At 39.8% G+C, this 14,556-nt stretch overlaps 1 long non-coding RNA gene across 1 annotated transcript in view; it reads left to right on the top strand.

Moving 5' to 3' along the window:
- Positions 1–7,031: 7,031 nt before the first annotated feature.
- LOC134171581 (uncharacterized) overlaps positions 7,032–14,556 on the top strand; it is a 68,957-nt gene continuing 61,432 nt past the window's right edge. Inside the window, exons 1-2 of the long non-coding RNA XR_009967663.1 lie at positions 7,032–7,121; positions 7,386–7,533. This is a non-coding gene — a long non-coding RNA (uncharacterized LOC134171581). The remainder of the gene's footprint in view (positions 7,122–7,385; positions 7,534–14,556) is intronic.

Here is a 14,556-nt window from a genome sequence, read left to right as displayed (position 1 = left end):
TTCTTAAATATATTTGTGAGAAAAGATTTCAGTATTTCTACTTTCTTCTCTTTTTCACTGTCCTGAAGCATTTAAGCTTTCATTTTTCTCCTGTCTGAAATAGAAGTCAGCAGAGCTACTTTGGTGGCTGAATTTAATTAAAAAAAAAAAAAAAAAAAAGTTGCTGTTTGGAATGATTTGATACAATTGATTTGATATGATGTGGGATAATTTTGTATCACACGTGGGCAAAAAAATAATAGTTACAAGTTCATTAACTGTACATAACTGCCCTTTTATTGATGGTGGGCTTGCATGCTCTAGTTTCTTCAAAAGTCCACAGTCACTTGTTCATGCTAGAATGAAATTAGTATAACGTTATCTAGAGTTGTCCAGGTGATAGCCATTTTGAGTCCTTTAAAAGTAAAGGCAGAGGAGAGAAGTTACTTATTTATTAGAACATATTTAGAGCACCTCTGATACATTTTCCTGTAGACTCTGATCCACTACTTGAAAGTGTTTGAAGAATTCAGTGTTTCACAAGTAAGCACAAGACTCAAACCATCTTGGAGAAACTGTAATCTTCAAAATGTATCATGTTATTGAATATTTTTTTCCAGTGGAGTTCCATACTGAATGTCATTAATGAAAGAGGTGCTTCCACTGCCTCTGGGCACTTCAAAAGTATTGCACCTTTGTTACCATGGTTCAAAAATTTATGCATTAACCAAGTCAGGAAGGTTTTGATAACCATGTGTTCTGTTTCGGTTTTATGGAATGCTACTCTGCTATTCTCAAATTCTCTTAGATGTTTCGTAAAGCAAGTACTTTATTCACTATAATTAGTGTGAGAACACCCAAAATAATAATTTAGTGAGGTCGTGGTTTAAGCCCAGTTGGCAACCCAGAACCACGCAGCCGCTCGCTCACTCCCCCTCTCCCTATCCCTGCTCCCGGAGGGATGGGGAGGAGAATCGAAAGAATGTAACTCCCATGGGTTGAGATAAGAACCGTCCAGTAACTAAGGTATAATACAAATCCACTACTGCTACCACCCGTAATAATAATGATAAGGGAAATAACAAGGGAAGAGAATACAACCGCTCACCACCCACCGACTGATACCCAGCAACAGCTGAAAACATCAGTGTTACCAGTGCTGTTCCCAGGCTGATAGTCAAAAACACAGCACTGCACCAGCTACTAAGAAGGAGAAAAATGACTGCTACTGCTGAACCCAGGACAAATGATTATTTTTGTCTCATTAGAATTCTTAGTGCTCCAAAAGGGTGGTTTTGTCTGGAAGCTTTATAACAGCGACTTTAGGAGTGTTTGGATATTTTCTGTATCAGATAATTTCATTAATTATTTAAAATTCTTCAGTTCCAGATTCTGTTGAATATATAGATTGCTATGTGCCAAATGATGATCATGGTTTTCTCAATTTTCTGAAAGAGAAGAAAATGTACTGTAATGAGTATGACACAGTATGGAAGCATTAGATTTTCAGTGGAAAGTTTTCATGTATTAGAACTCCATAGGTAACACCTTTTTTTTCTTTTTTTTCTTTCTTTTTGTATTGAAGGCCTTTGTAGGATATTTTCTTTGTCTTAAGTCAGAAACCTGTTGCCTGTTGCATTTTCCTTCTTGCTTTTTGGAAGGTCTGTTTTTTGACAGTGTCCTGCAGTTTTGTAAACATGTACAGCTTTAATACTTGCAAATAAGATTTTGATGTCATCCACTGTCATTTCCAACAAAACTGAGTAGGAATGCGTATGTGGCTTTACATGATTTATATATCTCTTGCTTGTCCTTATCATTAGGCAGGCTGCTTATATATACTCTGGCTTCAGCACTGTTTTGAACTGAGCTCTACAACCTATTCAGTGGAGCAGAAGTAAAGTCTGCTTTTGTGCCTACTATATAATGAATTACCTGACCACTTAAATCAGAAGCAGATATCACTCAAGGTATTTTATACCTAATCCATTTGCCCTATGAGTGACAGACCTTGATTAAAATGCCAGTGTTGCAGTGTTGTGTAAATTGCCATGCATTTTATCTTCTGCAGGGAGCCCTTAGACTGCACAAGCAGTTCTAATAGCATGGGTATGTTCTGCAAGTGCTGGGTCATTTCTAAGTCAGTGTTGCTGGAAATGGTAAAGGAACTAAAGACCTTTTGACTCTTTAACTGTCTCTTCAGAGGGCTCTTGAAAACATGAGTGTCTTAAAAAGTCTTTGAGATGTGAGAGTCCTTGATAGTCTTAAAAGTGCCGCTCACTCTTCCCCAGCTTCTTGAACACGCAAAAAATCCCCAGTGCCACAGGAGCTCTAGAAGAGGCTGTCAGAAACACATGCTGTTTGAAAGCAGATGTGTAACCTGGATTAGAGTTGTTCAAATATTCTTGCAAACATCATTAACCTCTTCTTACTGATGAGTACTATAGAGTTCTGCCACTTTCAGAAAACATTAAACTGAGTTTGTTGCCTCAATAACTTTATTGAAAAGAAACATCTTTAATAAAGTACATGCATATATATGAATAAGATGTGTCTCTTAATACATAGTTACATGTAACTACAGACTAGTCAGTCTCACCTGTGTGCCCGGCAAGATCATGGAGCAGATTCTCCTGGAAACTACACTAAGGCACATGAAAAGCAATGAGGTGATTGGTGACAGCCAGCGTGACCTCACTAAGGGCAAATAATGCCTGACCAATTTGATGGCCGCCTGTGATGGGGCTATGGAACTGAAAGGGGCGAAGCAATTGATAACATCTACCTGGACTTGTGTAAAGCAGTTGAGACTGTCCTACATTGCATCTGTGTCTCAAAACTGAGAATACATGGATTTGATGGATGGACCATCTTCTGGCTAAAAAATTGGTAGGATGGCTGCAAGCAGAGAGATGTGGTCAATAGCTCAATGTCCACGTGGAGACCAGTGATGGGTGGCGTCCGCCAGGGGTTTGTGTTGGGACTGATCTTGTTCAACATCTTTGTTGGCGACATGGAGAGTGCTATTGAATATGTCCTCAGCAAGTTTGCTTTATATGGTTCAGTTGATAACACTGGAGGGAAAGGATTCCATCCAGAGGGACCTTGACACTCTAGAGAGGCGGGCCAGTGCCAGCTTCATGAAGTTCAACCAAGCCAAGTGCAAGGTCCTGCACCTGGGTCAGGGCAATCCCAGGCAAAGCTACAGGTTGGGCAAAGAAGGGATTAAGAGGAGCCCTGTGGAGAAGGACTTCGGAGTGTTGGTTGATGAAAAACTGAATGTGAGCCAGCAGTGTGCGCTCACAGCCTAGAAAGCCAACTGTCTCCTGGGCTGCATCAAAAGAAGTACGACCAGTGGGTTGAAGGAAGTGATTCTGCCACTCTGCTCTCATGAGACCCCACTTGGACTACTGTGTATAGTTCTGGTGTCCCGTCGTTGTTTAAGCCCAGCCGGCAACCCAGAACAATGCAGCCGCTTCTTACTCACCCCCTTCCTTTTACTCCCCCCCTCCCAGAGGGATGGGGAGGAGAATCGAAAGAATGTAACTCCCATGGGTTGAGATAAGAAAGTCCTGGTCAGAGTAAACATTACTGAGCAACTAAAAACATCGGTGTTATCAGTGCTGTTCCCAGGTTGAAATTCAAAAATACAGCAATGCACCAGCTACTAAGAAGGAGAAAAATAACTGCTACTGCTAAACCCAGGACAGTAGCCACCCCTTTTTCCATGCCATTCACATCATGCTCAGATCTCAGATTTTTCAATATACCATCACTCTTGCCTCATATATATATATTTATACACATATATGTCCACACACACACAAAGAGAGAGCAGTCCAGTAACTAAGGTATAACACAAAACCACTACTGCTACCAGTAATAATAATAATAACGATAAGGGAAATAACAAGGGAAGAGAATACAGCCGCTCACCACCCACTGACCAATACCCAGCCTGACTGAGCAGTGATCTAGCCCTTCTGGGTAACTGCCCCCAGTTTATATACTGGGCGTGACATGCTGTGGTATGGCATACCTCTTTGGTTAGTTTGGGTAGGTGTCCTGTCTCTGCTTCCTCCCGGCTTCCCCTCCTCCCTGGCAGAGCATGAGACTCAGAAAGTCATTTGTCAGAATAAACATTACTGAGCAGCAACTAATCCAATTGGTGTTATCAGTGCTGTTCCGAGGCTGAAAGTCAAAAACGCAGCACTACACCAGCTACTGAGGCAAAAAATGACTGCTACTGCTGAACCCAGGATGTGTCCCCAACATAAGAAGGATATGAAACTTTTGGAGCAAGACCAGAGGAGGGCCATGAGTATGAGCAGGAGGCCTGAGCACCTCCTATGCGAAGACAGGCTAACAAAATTAGGGCTTTTCAGCCTGGAAAAGAGAAGGCTATATGGAGACCTCATAGCAGCCTTCCAGTATCTGAAGGAGGCCTACAAAAATTCCAGAGGAGGATAAGGGATAACGAGTTCAAACTTTAACAGGGGAAATTTAGATTGAATATAAGGAAGAAGTTCTTCACTCTTGAGGGTGGTGAGGCACTGGAACAGGCTGCCCAAAAAGTTGTGAATCCTCCATCCCTGGCAATGTTCAAGGCCAGGTTGGCAGGGCCGTGAGTGACATGGTCTAGTGTGGGGCATCTCTGGCCATGACAGGGGGGTTGGAACTAGATGATCTTAGTTCATTTCCAACCCAAACTATTTTGTGATTCTCTGATAATTATGAAGAAGAACTCAGCAAAAAATATTGCAGTACAGAGGATCATAGAATAGTTTGGGTTGGAAGGGACCTTCAAAGGCCATCTTGTCCAACCCCTCTGCAATGAGCAGGGACATCTTCAAGTAGATCAGTTTGCCCAGAACCATATGCAGCCTCACCTTGAATTTCTCTAGGAATGGCACATCTACCACTCTTCTGAGCAACCACCCTTACTGTAAAAAAATGCTCTTTGTGTCTAGCCTGAATTTCCCCTTTTTTTAGTTTAAAACCATTACTCCTCTTCCAGTTGATGCTTGTGGCACTTAGGGAAACAATGGTAATCCAGTCAGTAGTTCTGAAGTGATAATTTAGATAACTGGGGTAACATGCAAAATACTTCTCTAAGCAAAGGGCATCCATCCAGCTTCTCTGGGTGATGACTCAGAACTGATAATAAGGAGTATCAGTCCCCAACTCTTGGATGACTACCCAGAAGAAATGTTCAGTAATAAGGTAAAAGGTAATTTTGGCTGGGGGCTGCATGACCCACAGACTCAAGAAACCCACTAAATCAAGAGAAAGAATGTGTGCCTGATTAGCATGAGAGATGAGAGGGACCTCTAAAACAATAGGAGGTGGAATACTGATTAATGAACAAATTGCGTAACTCTCAATGGACACCAATTTGTTTGTTTCTCGTGTAAATAGCTTCAAGTTATGATCATCAGTGTGCTTGATTTGTGGAGACTTCCATCAAGCACCCTGCACAGAATAAACAGTGTCTCCTTTCTAAACTAGACTGTATCTTTGTTTAGAAAACTGCAAAACAGCAACAGGCCCAAACATGATTTGCATCTTTACAACTCAGGCAGTCTCAATGAAACTTTTCTGTGTCAAGCACTAGAAGAATGCAAGTTCCTATCATGAATTTTAAGGAAATAGGAAGAATGCAACTTCTGAGGTGTCCAAAAAGTCTGTCTTAAACTGTAAAGAGACTTTTTAACGTTCCTAAGTTGTTTTCCTAAAAAAAGTACTTACAGTAATGCTGTGTTTAAATGGTACAGATTTGCTGAAATACTGCACATGGAGCACAATTGTCTGCCATGCGTATTCAGCTGTTTTAATTTTTGCACAGGAAAGCTTTGGCACATGTTGAGACAAGTAGGCACAAAATGAAATACAAACCTTCGTAAATAAGTAGATTCAGTTCTAAGTAACGTTAAGTTTGATGGCTTTGTAACAGTAGCAATGGAAAATAACTGAGGTACATGTTTCACAGAAGAAAAAAAGTGCAGCTGGAGAACATAATGAGAATACTTGTGTAAGATAAACCATTGTAGTTGACATAGTTTTAGGTCCTTATGACCTTAATACAAAAATGAATGTAAGAAAAACAGGATGTGTAGATAAAGAGTATCTGAAACTAGCAGACGTCCAGGATGGGCTGCAGCTGAACTCACTGGTAAGTAGAAGGACAGGATGATTATGTCTGCAGTGCTACCAAACCAATTAATCTGGTGTAAGCATTATCTACTGCACGTGCTTCAGAGGCTGCCAGAAGTGACAAAGATTGTTGGAAGAAGTAAATGACCCCCAGAGACCACCACCACATTTTTACATGCATGTAGGGAAACTTTCTGGAAGAATGATGTAATACATACGCAGCCTCATGAATATGCATGTTGTACCTAATGAGTACGTATGCATAATGACTATATAATGACAGCTTGTTTAGCAATTCAGAGAGACACGCTAGGAGGAGCTATTCCTTGTGTCTCTTGCTGCCGCATTAATAATGCCTGCTTGTCAACCTAAACTTTGTTGGCGAGTTCCTGGAGATTTTTCCAAATCAATGTGTGCATATTTACTAAATGAGAATCAGAGGAGACATGCTTTATACAATTGGGATTTTGTTTATCATTGTAAGAAGGCTGTTTCAGATGTATCAGAGAAACTACATATGCATATGTTGTTGCAGGCAAGGTTATGGGTACCCGGGTGCACCCACCTGAAGAAGTGGTTTGTATGAGAGTGGTGTGTACGAGGATTGAAAAGAGAAAATGCAGTCTAATTCCAGCCTGCTGTAGGGGTGAGGCCAAAATCTAATTGATTTTGCACTAATAAGAAATTGCAGAATATTTTAGTAGAATTTGGCTGGGAAGTTCACAGACTTTCCATGCACTTTTCTCAGGATCCACCAGTGGTTCTTCCAGGATGAATGTGATGAAGTGCATGCTTTCCCCTCAGCAGTAGTTGAAGAGGCTTGATGTGGAACTCCACGTGTGACCAAGCAGCCAGTTAGAAACTGTGGTATCAGGTGGAGTAGTGCTTTGAGAGGCAGTGTGGGCAGCAGGGGAGTACTCGTGTGATAGTAATGAGAGAAGCTTCAAGAAGAGGAAATACCTAGAGGAAAAGTAGCCATGCAACAATGGGTTGGAACAGTATGGGTAAATGGCAAAGGAAGGAATGTGGTTATTGAACCACAAATGGCTTGTGGCTATTGAGCAACAGAGGAGAGTCCAGAATTAAAGGCTTGCTTTTTCTTTCTCATACGGAAGGGGAAGTGGGAGTTGTAGAGCTGAGGGTCAAAGGATTCCTGTATCTTAAGACTGCAGAGAGACACCGTGTAGTGCACATGACCCCTCTGGTCTTTGGATTATAATTTTAAGCACCACTTTTTTCCCTCCTATTCTCAGGCCCAGCCACTCTGGATGGGAAGACGGGTGATCAAGTGAGATCTGCAGCAAGTCCAGCAGTTCTCATACCAAAGATTCTGCTGTGCTTGATGCCTGACCCTTTCTCAGTGATGCAAATGCAGAATGCACCGAGAAGAGCTTTATACAGGTAAGTGATTCTGAGAATATGGGTCAGCCAATAGAAATATTGCTATTTTGACAGTTATATGGAGAGGTTACTGAGCTAAACAGGTAGTTAGTCTGACTCAGATCTCAGAATTTTGGAGAAGAGCTGAGGAGAAGCTACAAAACTCGTGATTTTACAGATTTCATTTACTTACCCCACCAAATAATACGCACTTGATGCGTACTTCCGCAGTCTCTTGTTTCCCTATGACGTTTACTCTTTTGGTAAGCTTTGTTAGGTATTGTCTTTACACTGTTAAAAGTTCCTCTTTCTTGAGAAAAACATTTGTTATTTATTCAAAACAAGATCATGCTAATTTCCAAGGCTGTAGGTGCAATATCACAGGGGCAAGACTGACAGCAAATTTACGCAGACTATAGCATCAGAAAGTCATAACACTTTATGACTGTGCAAAAGAAAAAGGTGGCAGTTCCCTTCAATTTTTATTCCCAAACCTCCTGGTGGCTGGGAATGTAGTTTATACTGAGTATGCTTTCTGAAAGGATAGATGTGCTGGAGTCATGCTTCACTTTGGAAGAAGTGGTAGCAGTTTCTATGGTTTCAGTAAAGAGTAGGAGGGGTATGGTATTTAACTCATACAAAAAATGTGTAAGGAACTACTATGCTAAAAGTTTGGATTTATGTTTATTGTCTGCTCAGCATTTTGCTACTTGCTTTATGGGTATATTAGTGCTTAAGTGTCTTAGTGTCGTACACACTGTCTTTATAATATATGTTTGGATTTCATGTGTTAGCTTTGTGGTGGACAATAAGTATGCATAATCACCTAATCATTGCTATGTAAATGATAAATCACAAGATAAATGATGTTCAGAGTTTGAAAGAAAATGAAAAATGTATAATATATAAAGGAGATTCTTCTGCTACAGGATATTATGGAGAGGCGTAATACAAAATAAGTGTTCTAATTCCCAGGTATGAGTTTTTTTAAACAGCCTCTTCCGCAATAACTACATTTTCATGTTCATTCAGGGCCCAGTAGTATATATATAATATATATATATATATATATATATATAATATATATATATATATAATGCATTCACATTTCTTTCCCCTCTGTATCAGTGAGTGGAGGTATTTTGAGAAAACGGGACAAAAGGATCCTAAAGAGCTGAGAAATTTATGTGTGTTACCTTTGCCATCATAGACACATTCTGTTAAAGCTCATAAGTATAACTAGCTGAATATAAGTAGATTTTTTAGCCTCTCTAGAGCCCCACTGCCTTCAGCTTGGGCACTGCAGTGTGACCCTAAAGTGGACTTCTGAGCAGAGGCATGGAAATATCACCATCTTTATCCCATTGTTTTGGTGCAAAGTGCATGACTGTGGGAATGAGAAAAGCCAGAGTAAATTAAAGCAATCTAAACAACCACACCAGCAAACTTTTCCTTTATTTAACACACTATTCTACTGTATTTATCGTTCTTTTTTACTCTTCATGTCTTATTACACCTAAACTGAAAGATCAGATAGAAAAAAAAAAAACAACTAAAAAAGGAGGGAGAGATTATTAAGTAAGTTATCTCACTGAAAGGAATTACAAAGTTTCCATTTACTTCTGTGGGTGCATCTTGTGCTTTACTTCAAATCAGGAAGATGCTTTTGAACCAGATTTGATTATCACCACTTACTGTGCTTTGGTTGCTTTGGTTCACATCATGAAGTGATCATAGAGACACAAACTGAGTTCCTTTTGAGTAGACTGAAATTAAGGATGCATTCCAGAAGTCCACTTCGTCAAATGAATGTTCGGACCATGGGATGAGAAAAGGGATAATCTGAAATTAAAATGCTGTGAAATGGATATAATGTGGACATGAAGTTCTGTGCACCACTGTTTCCTTTTGCACCTCTCCTCCTGCTAGGCCACATTATATGCAAATAATAGACATGACCAGTGAATCCAGGATTGGACTGTGTATTCTTTGTTTCGAAAGGAACTGCGCATTTTGGCACTTTAACAACTTCCTTAAAAGTGTTGACTGTTGTGATGGCTTAAAGAAGTGGGGAACAATTCAGTCAATATTTAATATGAAATTGTGAGAAGGAAATATCTGAAATTTATTTGAAACTGTGATTCATCTTCAGAGTTTAAAAATACTGTGGATTGTTAGTTAGAGGGCTTTTGTATGGAGTTGTTATTACCTAGTGCTGTCAACGTGCTTGACTGGTTTAAAACAGAAATGTCTTAGAAAAGATGACATTTTCGGGATGCATGTCTGCAGAACCAACTTACTACCCTCAATTAAGTGCTCTGCTTGGAGTTAAATAGCTGGGCTGTATTTGCATTCTTTCTCATACTGTTGTAATATCTAGTGAAGCTTCATTATTTAGTTTTTGAGGGTTTTTCTAAATGAAAATTTGAAAGGAAAAATTGGATGGTTCTTTTGTGACAGGCAACAGGAACAGATACATGTTACATGGTTTTTTGCATTATGTGCTGTAATACTGCACAAAGTTAATATGACTTTTTAATTGTGAGCACTTTAAAAATATATTATTGGTGATCTGAATTAATTGGAGTAATATCAAGGGCATAAAAAGACATGTCATATAGCATGTGTTTGCTCATTAGATACAACAGTAACTCTGCAGGGGAAATTGATATGTATATTGAAACAAAAATACACAGGAGAGAGAGAGGCTGAGCACTGTTCATTGCCAGCATTAATAATGGGAAAATAAACCAGAAATTAGCATGAGAAGCTGTAATCAATATTAAGCATTCTGTGGCTCAGTAGGTTTCTCCCAGTACCATTTGATTTCCCTGAGACAAATGGTGATTCTGTTAATATTGATATGCTTTAGGCAAGGAAGACTTCATAACTGCTTTTTCCTAGCTACCATTATAGTACAAAATTGGTGCGAGAACTTAGTGCTACAATCTACACAGGCTTTGTGGTGTTTGTGAAAGCAGGATACATATTAAGCATTTACATGAGTTTCTCCATTCAGTTTCTGGTTTTATTTATGGGGTAAGCAGATCTGTGTCACTGTTGCTATTTCTGTGATATTTGTTCTCTCTGGTAGCAAGCCAGCAGTAAGAACTGGGAGGAGGGCAGTGGGCTGTTGTGCCAAGTGTATACTTTGTTGTCATTTAGTTTTTAACTCACTGAATTTAACAGGGCACCAAGATGTGTATTTAAGTTGCATTTCAGAAGTATTTGCAAATCTTTTGACTAGCAGAAGTTTGTCTTTTATCACTATAGTTGGGTAAAGCTGCTTTTCTTTAAATGTGAAATTAATGTTCAGTAGCAGCTAAATAGTTAAGAACATGAACCATACTGTAAATCGGTGATGTGATGCTAACTTTGTTTGGTTACTGCCTGTAGGAAATGCCTCATCTCCACCACTGGGACTCTCCAGTAGGACAGTAAATAGGGACACAGTGTGCTGATACGGTTTCCTATGATTTTCTTCAGTTTCTTTCCTTTGTTCCTACTCCTGTCTTTCTGAAACTTGGATCAGATATAAGGAGCTCTCACTACAAAAGTTCCCATAGTAACATCACTGACGAATTGTGAACAAACTGTATTCTATCAGCAGACCTCTAGTAATGACGCAGCTGTACAGAGTAGTGCCTTTGCTGGCTTAGCTTATGGTAGCTGGGAATTTATGACCTTCTGCTAGACATACCACAGAAAAGGTCTTATGTATGTTTTATCTCCAGCAGAAGAGCCTGTTGCTTTAGCTATGCTACAGTCTTTGTTAGGGATTAAAACTGGATCAGTGCATGAAATCTTCAGAATTTTAAGTGCCTAGGAGTAAGGAAGATTTGTTTTGTTTTGATTTTGTTTTCTTTTTGTTTTTGTTTATTTCTTTGTGTTTATATAGCATCCTCCATGCTAGTACCAAGGAGGTACTAGCTTCTGGGGCTAGCCTCCAGGCTAGTACCTGGCTTCTGGGCTTTGCAGTGATGTTCCTAACACATGCTGGTTACGTGCAAAACATACTGTTTTAGTAATTAATAGAAAAATAACCTTCTGACATTTTTTTCCATGTCAGATAATGGCCCATGACCCAAAATGTCAGAGCAGTTGATCAGAGCTACTACTATTTTCCTGGATATGAAGACCTAAATAAAAACTTGCAAATACCTTTATTCTCTCAGTGTAGCCAAAATTCTTTACCAACAGACTTGTTTTCATTTTTGCTTTTTTGGGTTTGTTCCGAAGGACTGTAGAGAAACTGAATACTTCCTCTAATGTTCATTCTTGCATTCTTCTTCTTGTTTGTTTGTTATTTTTATTTTATTAAAAACAGAACGTGCATTCTTCGCCAGTCACTAGGAAGCAGAGAGCCTTATTTATGTTAATCATAGATAAGACTATTTGAATATTGAATTGAACTCTGATTTATCTTAATCTGCTGTTTTGATTTATCTTAATCTGCTGTTTGAGCTTCTGAATGCTATGACCAGGATGTTTTCATTTCTGTTCAAGGCAAGAAAGTGAAATTAAGCAAACAGCTGAAAATTTCTACAGTGCAAGTGGGATACTTTAGCAGAATAACAAGCTCTGTTACCTGTATCCTCTTTCTAGCAGGTTTGAAGCGGCATGCCTAGCACTAATAGCAAACACATGCATCATGGGCACAGTCCAATTCAAAAAGTTCCTAATTTGTTGTAATTTATGCTGCTGGAATAATAATAGAGTATGCTCTTTGTAATCAAAGGGGTACAGACTGGCTCAAAATTAGTTTCACAGAAATAGCAAGAGTGCTTAGTGTGTGGAAATTTCTACTGTTCTTATGAGGTGGAATACTGACTCATTGACATAACTGGCTTACTAATGGTAAATCTGAGACCCCTTTGATAATGCAGTTGAATACTTCTTAGGAGGGTTTACTTTTGTGGCTTATGAGTAAAGTCATGAGATAATAGATTCATGAATTACATGAAATTGCCCTGCAAGCTCAGAAAGGTCAGCAGGATCCTTATTAGTGCTGTTTGAGGACAGGCTGTAAATTTTGTACACTTAGGGAGAAAATTATTCAGTTTTTTCCTGTTCATATCTTTCTATGAACAGCTGTAATGATCTAACTTACTTAGAATCATAGAATCATAGAATAGTTAGGGTTGGAAAGGACCTTAAGATCATCTAGTTCCAACAACCCTGCCATGGGCAGGGACACCTCACACTAAACAATGTCACCCAAGAATCTGTCCAGCCTGGCCTTGAACACCACCAGGGATGGAGCGTTGACAGCTTCTCTGGGCAACCCATTACAGTGCCTCACCACCCTAACAGGAAAGAACTTCTTCCTTATATCCAATCTAAACTTCCCCTGTTTAAGTTTTAACCCGTTACCCTTTGTCCTGTCACTACAGTCCCCAATGAAGAGTCCCTCCCCAGCATCCCTATAGGCCCCCTTCAGATACTGGAAGGCTGCTGTGAGGTCTCCACGCAGCCTTCTCTTCTCTAGGCTGAACAGCCCCAACTTTCTCAGCTTATCTTCATACGGGAGGTGCTCCAGTCCCCTGATCATCCTCGTGGCCCTCTTCTGGACTTGTTCCAACAGTTCCATGTCCTTTTTATGTTGAGGACACCAGAACTGCACACAATACTCCAGGTGAGGTCTCACAAGAGCAGAGTAGAGGGGCAGGATCACCTCCTTCGTCCTGCTGGTCACGCTCCTTTTGATGCAGCCCAGGATACGGTTGGCTTTCTGGGCTGCGAGCGCACACTGCCAGCTCATGTTCATTTTCTCATCAACCAACACCCCCAAGTGCTTGTCCTCAGGTCTGCTCTGATTCTCTTCTCTGCCCAACCTGTAGCTGTGCCTGGGATTGCTCTGACCCAGTTGTAGGACCTTGCACTTGTCATGGTTAAACTTCACGAGGTTGGCATCAGCCCATCTTACAAGCGTGTCAAGATAGCCTAATAAACTGGAGGAGTTGAAACTTTGCAAAACACTCTTGTTATCTTTTAAACATAATGGAGGGAAATTAAATTTTGTTGTTGCTTATACCAGAGTAGTATTCTGCTTGAGGGGTGGCATTGCTGGTGCACATCCTCAGTGTTAGCTGAAGACAAAACAGGTAGCTCTGCCATTCTCAAAAGTAGCCTGGCAACTCTAAGCCACTATGGTCATTCTCTTGGCAACAGGAGAAGCTATTGTGCAGCTGTGGAGAGCTGCCTTAGGTCTAAATAGATGTAGAGCCTTTTAGATGTCATAATTTTTTGTATTCTTTCATTCAGCAGCCCAACATGTAATAGATCTGTAGAAATTGTCTTGTTGGTGATTACTGTAAGGTAGTTAGTGCCTGTAAAAACAATTAAAATCAAATTAAAATCAAGAATTATCATGGCAAAAAGGGAGCTGTAATAGGGAAAATGTTTGCACATGTGTATATAGAAGTGAGTGTGCATGCTCTCTTTACCTCAATGTATGTAGTGTATGTAGTATTTACCTTATGTATGTAGTGTCTATCAGCTTTGTTATAGCTGCAGGGACTATTTTTTTATTCCATTGATTGCCAGTGTAGAGAGTCCTGTGTAGCATTGCCAAAAGTTATTTCAAAGCAAGCTGTGTGCACTCTGCTTAGATGCTAGTGAGCACTCTTTTCCTAGAGTTTAACTTCTCCAGATGAGCTTGGAATTAACAGAATTGTAGAAAACATTTTTTTGAGATGGCTTGAATTCAGAAGCAAATACTGGTGTACAGGTACTGACCTTGAATTCAAGGAAAACATGATCTTATTAGAGGTAAAAACTGGATGCAACTCCATGTTTTCTAATGAATGAAATCATAAACATGGCTTTCTTCTATCAGAGAGATAATGCGTAAGTCATTTTGGGCAGTGCTCTTAAAATGAACACTAGAGTCTGCAACATTTTATGGAGGTAGTAAAAATTAAGGAAGCATTATAAGTGATGCATATGAATCCATCAGCATCTAGCTGTGATACAGTTGCGTGCTTTTGACAACAGTCTTTCCTACTGGGCTACACTGATCAAGACAATGATTTGGAGCCTGAT

The sequence above is a fragment of the Pezoporus occidentalis genome, unplaced genomic scaffold, assembly GCF_034315485.1.
Source record: "Pezoporus occidentalis ecotype Australia unplaced genomic scaffold, CSIRO_AGI_Poc_V1 ctg41, whole genome shotgun sequence".
In the NCBI taxonomy this organism is placed as follows: Eukaryota; Metazoa; Chordata; class Aves; order Psittaciformes; family Psittacidae; genus Pezoporus; species Pezoporus occidentalis.
The sequence above is the reverse complement of the archived record's forward strand: the minus strand, read 5'-3'. Positions and strand labels throughout refer to the sequence as shown.